We start from the raw sequence: 9,752 nt of genomic DNA, 5'->3' as shown, positions 1-9,752 counted from the left end.
TGTTTGGCCCATTAGCGTATACCTACGGGGGGCCGGGGCAGAGGCCAAGAGGGGGGCAGACTGCCCCCCCCCCCCTGACGAGTCACAACCCATGCAAGGAACGTATCCCCCCCCCCCGCAAGTGGCCTGTTCCTGTGAACTTGAAGACCTTTTTTTTCTTCTTTCTTTTATGCTTGTCAATTTTTTTTTCTGGTACAAATTCCTTTATTTGTGTTTGAAGTCCTTTTTTTTGCTCGTCAAATTTTTGGGCGGACGAATTTGCCCCCCCCCCCCTGGGAAAATCCTAGGTAAGCCACTGTTCTGGGGCCCGTTACAGAAAGAGTTGCAATCAATCGCAACTCAACAAAAATCACGCGCAATTTGATTTTCGACCAATCAACAACGCGCATTTGGGACTTGCGCATGATTTTTAGAGTTGCGATTGATTGCAACTCTTTCTGCAACGGGCCCCTGGCCTGATAAACAAGGGACCTGCTTGTAGTTTTCATGAAGACGATACATTCTTGTTGGCCTATTTCAACAATCGAATAATGTGAGCACGAAGTGCGAGCTGAGCTTTTGAAATTCCAACCAAGAAAATTGATATTCTAAGCAATTTTTGTAATCCTGAACTACTAAACACTAAAAAAATACGAGCGCGAAGCGAGATGGGGAAAATTTTGAGATTTAGAGCTAAAAACGGGACTGGACACTATTCATGTTTTGTAATTCGTGCGTGAAGTGCGAGCAGAATATTGTTTATATTATAATCTCAATTAATATAAGCACTATTTCAATCACTAAAAATGAAAATTGGATGTGGATTGCATTTAATAAAATGATTCGAGCCTGTGAGCGCGAGCTGATATTTTTGTAAAATTATTTTGACCTAGCACGGGGATATTCTAAGGACATTTTGTCATCATAATGAAAATGGTAATTATCTACCTATTAAAGCGCGAGATGAAACTTGTCGACATTCTATTCTGAAAAAATACAATATAGTAATTAGCAATTCATGAAAATGTTCTTACCTTATTTGTTACTCTAATAACTAATAAGCCCGATGAAAGCGAGAAATTTGTTAATATCAAGTTCTGACAACTGGATATTGTAAGCATTGTATTTAAGACATTGGTTGATATAATCTTTAACAATTAATGCGAGAGCAAATCACGAACCGATTTTATTTTAATTGTCTTTTGACAATCATGTGATAGGTTTTGACAATCAGACCTGAATATGAATATTTTTGAGAATTCATTGAATATACGAAGACTAGGGTACTTGACAAATAATGCGAGCGCGTAGCGGGAGCTGCATTGATACTTGGACCATAAAACGGACTATGGCTGCACATAATAAAAATCAATTTATAAATCAAACAATAATGACAGCTCGCCTTGTTTTATTCACTTGTCTTCTTCCCCATTTTCTCCTCTCTTTTCCCTTTTCCTTTTTTTTTTTACTTTCCTTTTTTTTTTGCTCCGCCACTACGGGGACCCGGGAACTTCGCCCCCTGGATCCGCCTATGAGATAGCGATAAAGCTGAATTTTAAAAAAGGAAGAGAAGGGATTAAGGAAAAGTGGAATTAGGCATATAAGAACACGCCCAGGTTGACGATCGAGGATTACAAAAAAAAACGAACGGGAGGAAAAAATGTGATGCCGTACATGTATGTGCCACGAAGTCTAAATCAGCTTGCTAATTTTTAATGTAATAACGATCGTAAAACCCTGCTGAATTTCGAAGAGGTTTCGCGGAGATACCATACAAGCATTAACATATCCTAGATAATGTTAAATCCTAGCCAAAGAATTTGGGGGCACGCCCCCCCCCCCCCAATTTTCGCTTTCATCGCGGTGTATATATGTAAAATAACATGGGTGTCCAGGGTCGGTCTTTACGGGGTTGGAGGAGATTGGATAACTGACACAATTAAGTTTGGTCCCTGAAAGTTTTTTTTGTTACATTTAGGCCTATTTTTACTTGTAATTTATTATTATTATTATCATTACTTTTTTTGAGGGGGTGGTCAGTAGCACTACCAGTCTAAAATTTCAAGGGGGGACAGAATTGCATAAAGGATAAAATTATTACTAGAAAAGCTGCAGGCGAGCAATTTTTTTATCACCCTTCAATACAAAAATCTAACTTTGTGATAGATTTTGACGTGATACATATCTCTTTATCATTCTTTTCTCTTCAATGGGGAGGGGGTTCCAAGTCACCAGGAGGGGGGGGGTGAGCTATGCTCACAAGGACTGCATAAGTTTATGCAAGCGCGACGAGCGAGTTTAGATGCTACCATTAGATTGCCATTATGATTCATTAAAAAGTATGATGATCAAAGGGAGATCGACACCCCCCCCCCCTCCCCGAACCCTGAGCAATTCCTGGAGGGTATTGAAGGAGCAGGAGAAAGAAAATGGGGAAAGGGGGAGTAAGGCGTGTGCATGTGCGTAAATGGATCTCAATTTATTTGAAAGGGGGGAAAATGGGTTATTCATAGTTTGTTCTAGGTGTTGTTTTTTTCGTACAGTAGTGTAATTTTAGTGTGAACAGATGTATATGGAAATTCATAAAATATGTTATTATGAAAAATGAAATTTAAATATATTGTGTTGTGTATGTTTTGTATATATTGCCATTGTTATAACAGATTCTAACTCGAGCTCCTTTTTTCTATTCTGCGGTGCTATATTTTTATTCAGTACCATCGGCATTCTCGCTTCGCTTGCTTAATTTCATTCTCACAAAAAAAGTTAGTGCAATATTTTTATTTTTCAGATTACCTTTCAACCTTCAGCTACCTTCAACCACTTTAGAAAAATAATGTGAAGCGGATATTGATCGCACTTACTTACTAAATTTGTGAACGCAAAGCGCGAGCTAATATTTTTGCAATATGAATTTAGAACTTTTCTTGTAATCATGAAGAGAATGTGTATCGCTGAATAAAAAGAAGATAATTAATATTCGAGTGGCGAGAATAATTTGTGCATATTGACTAGACTTGAAAATTAATATTTTAGGGCAGTTGATATCCTCTTAAACATGTTGAACATATTATTATCCCGCTCAAGTCAATGCGAGCGCGAAGTGTAAGCAACGTCTTTAAACGTTTTTTTTTTTTACATTATGGCCTGATTTCCTTCTTTATTTTCTTATCATCCCCTCCCCAGTTTTATTACACTTTCTTCCTTCTATTATCATTTTCTTCCCTTACTCCTTTTTTCATTCCTCGTTCTTTTCTCTTTTACCTCCTTTTCCGCCGCCAACAGAGGTAGGGGGTTGCCCGCGGCCGCTTCGACCCCATGGATCTGCATGCCTTGCCTATGCATGTACATCTTTTAGCACAATTCTGAATGATCCTGTCTTCATTACAGAACATTTTTACTTTGAATATTTACATAGGCGGATCCAGGAAGGGGGGCGAGGTGCTTGCCCCCCTTGGCGGAGCAAAAAAAAACTGAAGAAAAAGGTTGAAAGAAAGAAAGTTGAAAAATAAGGGGGAAAAGAGAGAAGAAAAAGAAATAAAAGGAGGCGAAAGAATAAAATAAGATGAGTGGACGACTTTGAAAATAAAACAAAATATCAGCTTTTTATTAAGTGCGATCAATATCCACCTAGCAATTTTCCACCAAAGTACTTGAAACACAGAGCTTAGATGGACCCTTATTTTCATTTCAGATTTCCAAAAGTTTTCTGCTCGCGTTTGGCGCGCTCGCATTATTCATGTAGAAAGATTCCCAATTATTCATCCTTTTCATGATTTACAAAACATGAAAAATGTGTCCCGTTTTAGGCTAAATCTCGATTTTTTACGCTCACGCTTTTCTCACGCATCAATTGTTCAGTGATATACCTATCATGTTCACAAATTGACAAAAAGAGCTTAGATTTTCCCTTCTTTAGGTAGAAATGTAAAAAAAATCAGCTCGCGCTTGCATGCACTATTTGATTGTTGAAATATGCAACGCATTCATGGCCAACTGCAAGTATAGTTTTTGACAGGTGGTCCCTTTTCGATCAGATCAAAACGTATTATAATTTCTGTTCACGCTATACGCAGTAATATTAATCAGTTACATGACGTTCAGGCTCACAAACATTGCCCAGAATGTTCAAGTTTTGGGACAAAATACATTTAAAAAAAAAATTAGTTCGCACTTTGCGCACGAACTAAGGCTTATGAGATTATGTTTATGATGATTTATTAAAATAAAGCTAAGAGATGCACTGTTAGGACTACCCCTTCAAATAAACATAAACAAATCAACTTCGAGAGGCCGATCAAGGAAAATTTTGGGCTGACAAAATTCGCCCCCCCCCCCCCCCCCATCAGCGAAGGCTGCCCCTGTATCCAACATATTATTTCTGAACAGGCCTCAAGAGCTATATAGTTCTTTACTTGTGTTTCTACTTAGACTCATTAGAAAGGTGCAAATTGGAAACTTGAAACTAAGCATGCATTAAATGCCATTTTGCCAGGGTATAGGTGAACATCTTCTTTTTTTTCTTAACAATCATGGTACAAGAACGATTTATCGGTAATGTTTATGGCAATGTTCGGTCAATATCAAATTGGAATGAAAGTGTGTCAGGCAAGCACGCCAATTATAGTAGAAGATTCTTATACAAAATTAACGTTGTGAAGAAAGAAATAAAAAGTGGTGGAAATAGCAAACAGACGGGCCCATAATGGCCATTTTCGAACATTTAGCTCTCTTGTGCAAGACTCTCTTACCTTGGGTAAATGAAACAGAATACATGATAAATGAATGAATTAATTAATAGATTAAAAAATGCATTAAAGTAAATAAATAAAAAATGTAAGTCCATGAGCAAATTTCAAAATATTCCTGGGGTGCCCCCAGCCTGGATCCCTCAATTATATACTGTATTTTTGACCTCTGCTCTTTCTCAATTAATAAAATATGTTGTAATTTATAAAATTATAAAGTCAGCTCAGAGATTTTTTCATTACAAGAGATTCGTGCTATGTTTCGTTGACAAACAAAAATTACACGTTTAATATAGGATATAGGATATTTTACAGGAAGGTCAACTACTTGCTCAGTATAATTTTGTCCACCCTCTGCGAAGGTGAGGTTGGGGGAGCGGTAAGCCATGTTCCTATTCACAAGAAAGTGTGTTATTTTTTTAACGAAGAAATAACATTATTTCAATGCACTATCAATTATGATGCCGATATCACAACATTTTTTTTTTTTTGCTTTTCTCTCATAACAGTCCGATTGACAATATCCGGATATTTCTCCCTTTTATAATGAGGGGCGTGTACATGGCTTGTTTGTCAAGTTAGAAACGAAAAAAAAAATGCAATAAAGTTTGTCAGACTAAAGAAATTCCCAACGACGCAATCCCATGCAGCCCCCATCCCTTCTCCATTTTTTTTCTTTCTTTATACTAATTTCTTTCTTTCATTGCATTTTTTCTCTTCGCACCGTTCTCAATTTCACCTCCTTGTGCTTATGACTTGAAAATCAGTGCTTATATAATGACTTGTAAATCATTGTCCCTGTTTTTTTTTTTGCACCTCGCCACTAGCGTATACCTAAGGGGGCAGACTGCCCCCTGATGAGTCACAACTGATCCAGGGGACATGCCCCTGTCCCCCTGACGAGTCACAACTGATCCAGGGGATATGCCCCCCCCCCTGACGAGTCACAACTGATCCAGGGGACAGGTGCCCCCCCCCCTGACGAGTCATAACTGATCCAGGGGACATGCCCCCCTTTTGAGAAGCAAAATTAATAATTTGGAATGTAAAAATGCAATGAAAACAGACGTGTGGACCCTCTTTTGAACTTAAAGACCTTATTTTTCTTTTTTTTTGGCTTGTCAATTTTTTGTGGTACGAAATCCTTTATTTGTGGTTGAAGACCTTTCCTTTTTTTGCTTGTCAATTCTTTTCGCGCACGAAATATCCTCCAAAAAATTTGCTCCTCTTTTGGAAAATCCTGGGTACGCCGCTGCACCTCGACCATAGTTCAATGTTTAAAGGTCAAGTCCACCCCAGAAAAGAATGTTAATTTGAATCAATAGAAATATCCAACAAGCATAATTCTGAAGATTTCAACAAAATCGGATGTAAAATATGAGAAAATTATGACATTTCAAAATTTCGCATAGCGCACATTTTTCACAGAATAGTTATGCACAACTCAATCATATGAAAATGAGAGTTGATGATGTCCGATCGATCACTTTTTCTTTTATTTTTTTTATTGTTTGAATTATATTTCAATTTTTAGAGATTTCAAAATAATAAGGACCAATTACTTGACTGAACCATAGAAATATAATCCACAGCGATAATATATTAATGAAAATGTCACATACAATTAGGAGAAAATTAGAATATTTATTTATATTTGACAAAGAATACAATTAAGTGTGTGACGTCATCATGCAGTCATACAGACCAGGATGTGCATATAACTGGTCTGTGAAATTTTATCATAAAGAATGTCCAACTTTCTTTTTTTACATCCGATTTTGATGAAATTTCCAGTGCTTGTTGGATTTTCCTTTTTAATCAAATAAACTTTTTGTTGGGATATGGACTGATCGTTCCATCGCTGTGCTTCCTAATTCATGTTTCATTTAGATACAAAACTAGAAGTTATATAGTAGCAGATCAAATGACTCAGCTTTCGCCATATTTTTCACGTGAAAATGACCCCCTGCTCCCCTGCCCCCCTCCCCCCCCCCGAAAAAAAAAAAAAAAAAAACTTTATAAAAATCATAAATTTATTTCAGTCTAAAATAGAGAAGGAAAAATCCTGCACATCGATCACTAAATAATAGAGACCTGAGACTAAGTGAGACAGCTCTGCATGACAGTAACACTTGGCGTCCCACAAAACAAATTATGGCGTCAGTGTTTCCCCATTGCCAGTTTTCGAAAGAGAAAGGTATTTGAAATATGGGCGAAAATGATGATCGCGGCCTTAGTATCGACGTTACATCCGACATGACTTCTATATATTGCACATTGTTATTTTTTGGTAGGTCTATTTATTAGTGATATAGTGGTTATTACCCCGAAATGGTCTTCATCCAATTATCGAAAAGTATACGATCGAACTGAATTATGTACAGACATGGGTGTCGATCACGGGGGGGATGGGGGGGGATATATCCCCCCCAATATTTCAAGTGGGGGGGGGGATGGCCTGTATTATCATCCCCCCAATAATTTAGGGTAGAAAAATTATAATAATGATGATGAAAAAATGAAAAGTTTGATCATGATGATTATAGTGATGATTATAGTATGCCATCAATCAGTTTGTTTCCCTCGCAATTTGTGTATATTGTTATTAAATGAAAACATTCTTTTTCAGGACTATTAAACAGATGGGTGGAAGTTCAAGATGAAAAAGAATGAAATGTTTATGTATATGATATTTTTTAACACATGACATAAAAGGACCCCAACGAAAAACAACTTTTGTTGATAGGGTGTTCCATCCCACCAGTGGTGAATGAATTAATTTTAATAAATCAATTAATTCAAAAGGGTGGAAAAACAAACGGGAGTAAAAGGGTGGCAAGATAAATCGTCTAAGGAATGACCATATAGCTATTAGAGTAATAGCCCCACCAATGAAAATATTTGGGGGGAACATATCGTTTTGCCCCCCTCCCAATAATTCCGCATGTGCAACTAAAAATAAAATAAGATTGTAATGCTACACTGAAACCAGCAAGCGAGATTAAGATACCAACTCGATTTTGATCTAAAATCGTGCTCAAAATGTCTGCTTTTCAGATCGGAATATAAAATTTTTCCGCTCGCGCTTCGCGCTCGCATCATTTCTGTACCAAAACCCCATACTTTTCATGATTAAATAGGTGAATAATCTTTTGTTGGATATATATCTTGTTCTTTATTAAAAGCGTCCATTAAATTGTCTTTTTGTCCAGATCGAAATATTAAAATTTTCAGCTGACGCTTTGCGCTCGCACCTATTGTTCTTCTAGATACCCATCTTAATCATTGGTACCAAAAGTGCTTAGAATATCAAGCTTTCACGTCAGAATATAAAGAAATTTTAGCTCGCTCTCTAGTGAGATACATGTATCTATGCTCCTCATGAGTTACTACAAGCAAACCTAAACAGGTACATTTTTCCTGTTTTCATGTCATACTAAAAATTTTCAGCTCGCGCTTTGCGCTCGCATTGTTGGTGAGGTTGAGATATGTGTCTCTTTATCATGATTCATATATATATATATATATATATAAAATATAGGCCTATGTGTGGGGGTGTAGGGGTGAGTTTGTTCGTTTTATATGATCGAGCGTCTTTGGAACGTTGATTCATGATTTTGCCCCCCCCCCCCAATCTGAAAAATGGATCGATGCCCCTGTGTATACATCATGCTCAATCAACAGATCACTATGTACATGTTCCAGATAATTTTTGTCATTTTTTCTTTCGTATGAGTTTAGAATAGGCTTACTTGTAACACAAATCGAATTTAAAAAAAAATTATATAAGTACAGTACACCACAACAATGAAGGAATTACCAAGAACACCATGCATATCAATCACTCCCAAATGTCCTTACTTGTGATTTTAGTGGGGGTAATGTTGAAAGATCCCCATCCACAAGAACTTTTGTGTCATCATCCCCCCCAACCAAGAATACTGATCGACACCCATGTGTACAGAACTTTATCCAATAATTAATTACAACAAGTGGAATGCCTCTGGCCGTCTCACCTGCATCACGCGATTCAATATAGCAGCAGTGCTGATTTTGAAAACTACTATAACTCGCACAAGATGTTCAGTGATACTTGGTTACTCTTATTTCCACGTTTTATGAACTAGACCAATACACTTATAGAGATATGATGGCAATTCAACAAATACCCCCAACGTGGCCAAAGTTCTTTGACCTTACATGACCTTTGACCTTGATCATGTGACCTGAAACTCGCACAGGATGTTCAGTGATACTTGATTACTATTATGTCCAAGTTTTATGAACTAGACCAACACACTTTCAAATTTATGGCTGTAATTCAACAAATACCCCAATTTGGCCAAAGTTCATTGACCCTAAATGACCTTTGACCTTGATCATGTGACCTGAAACTTGCACAGGATGTTCAGTAATACTTGATTACTATTATGTCCAAGTTTCATGAATCAGATCCATAAACTTTCAAAGTTATGATGGTAATTCAACAGATACCCCCAATTCGGCCAAAGTTCATTGACCCTAAATGACCTTTGACCTTGGTCATGTGACGTGAAACTCATGCAGGATGTTCAGTGATACTTGATTAACCTTATGTATAAGTTTCATGAACTAGGTCCATATATTTTCTAAGTTATGATGACATTTCAAAAACTTAACCTTAGGTTAAGATTTTGATGTTGATTCCCCCAACATGGTCTAAGTTCATTGACCCTAAATGACCTTTGACCTTGGTCATGTGACATGAAACTCAGGCAGGATGTTCAGTAATACTTGATTAACCTTATGGCCAAGTTTCATGAACTAGGTCCATATACTTTCTAAGTTATGCTGTCATTTCAAAAACTTAACCTCAGGTTAAGATTTGGTGTTGACGCCGCCGTCGCCGCCGCCGCCGCCGCCGCCGTCGCCGCCGCCGTCGGAAAAGCGGCGCCTATAGTCTCACTCTGCTATGCAGGTGAGACAAAAAAATGAAGTTCATTACTAATTCCATAGGATTGCCAGTTTTCCGCAACTTGACACTGA

The sequence above is a fragment of the Lytechinus pictus genome, chromosome 10, assembly GCF_037042905.1.
Source record: "Lytechinus pictus isolate F3 Inbred chromosome 10, Lp3.0, whole genome shotgun sequence".
In the NCBI taxonomy this organism is placed as follows: domain Eukaryota; kingdom Metazoa; phylum Echinodermata; class Echinoidea; order Temnopleuroida; family Toxopneustidae; genus Lytechinus; species Lytechinus pictus.
The sequence above is the reverse complement of the archived record's forward strand: the minus strand, read 5'-3'. Positions refer to the sequence as shown.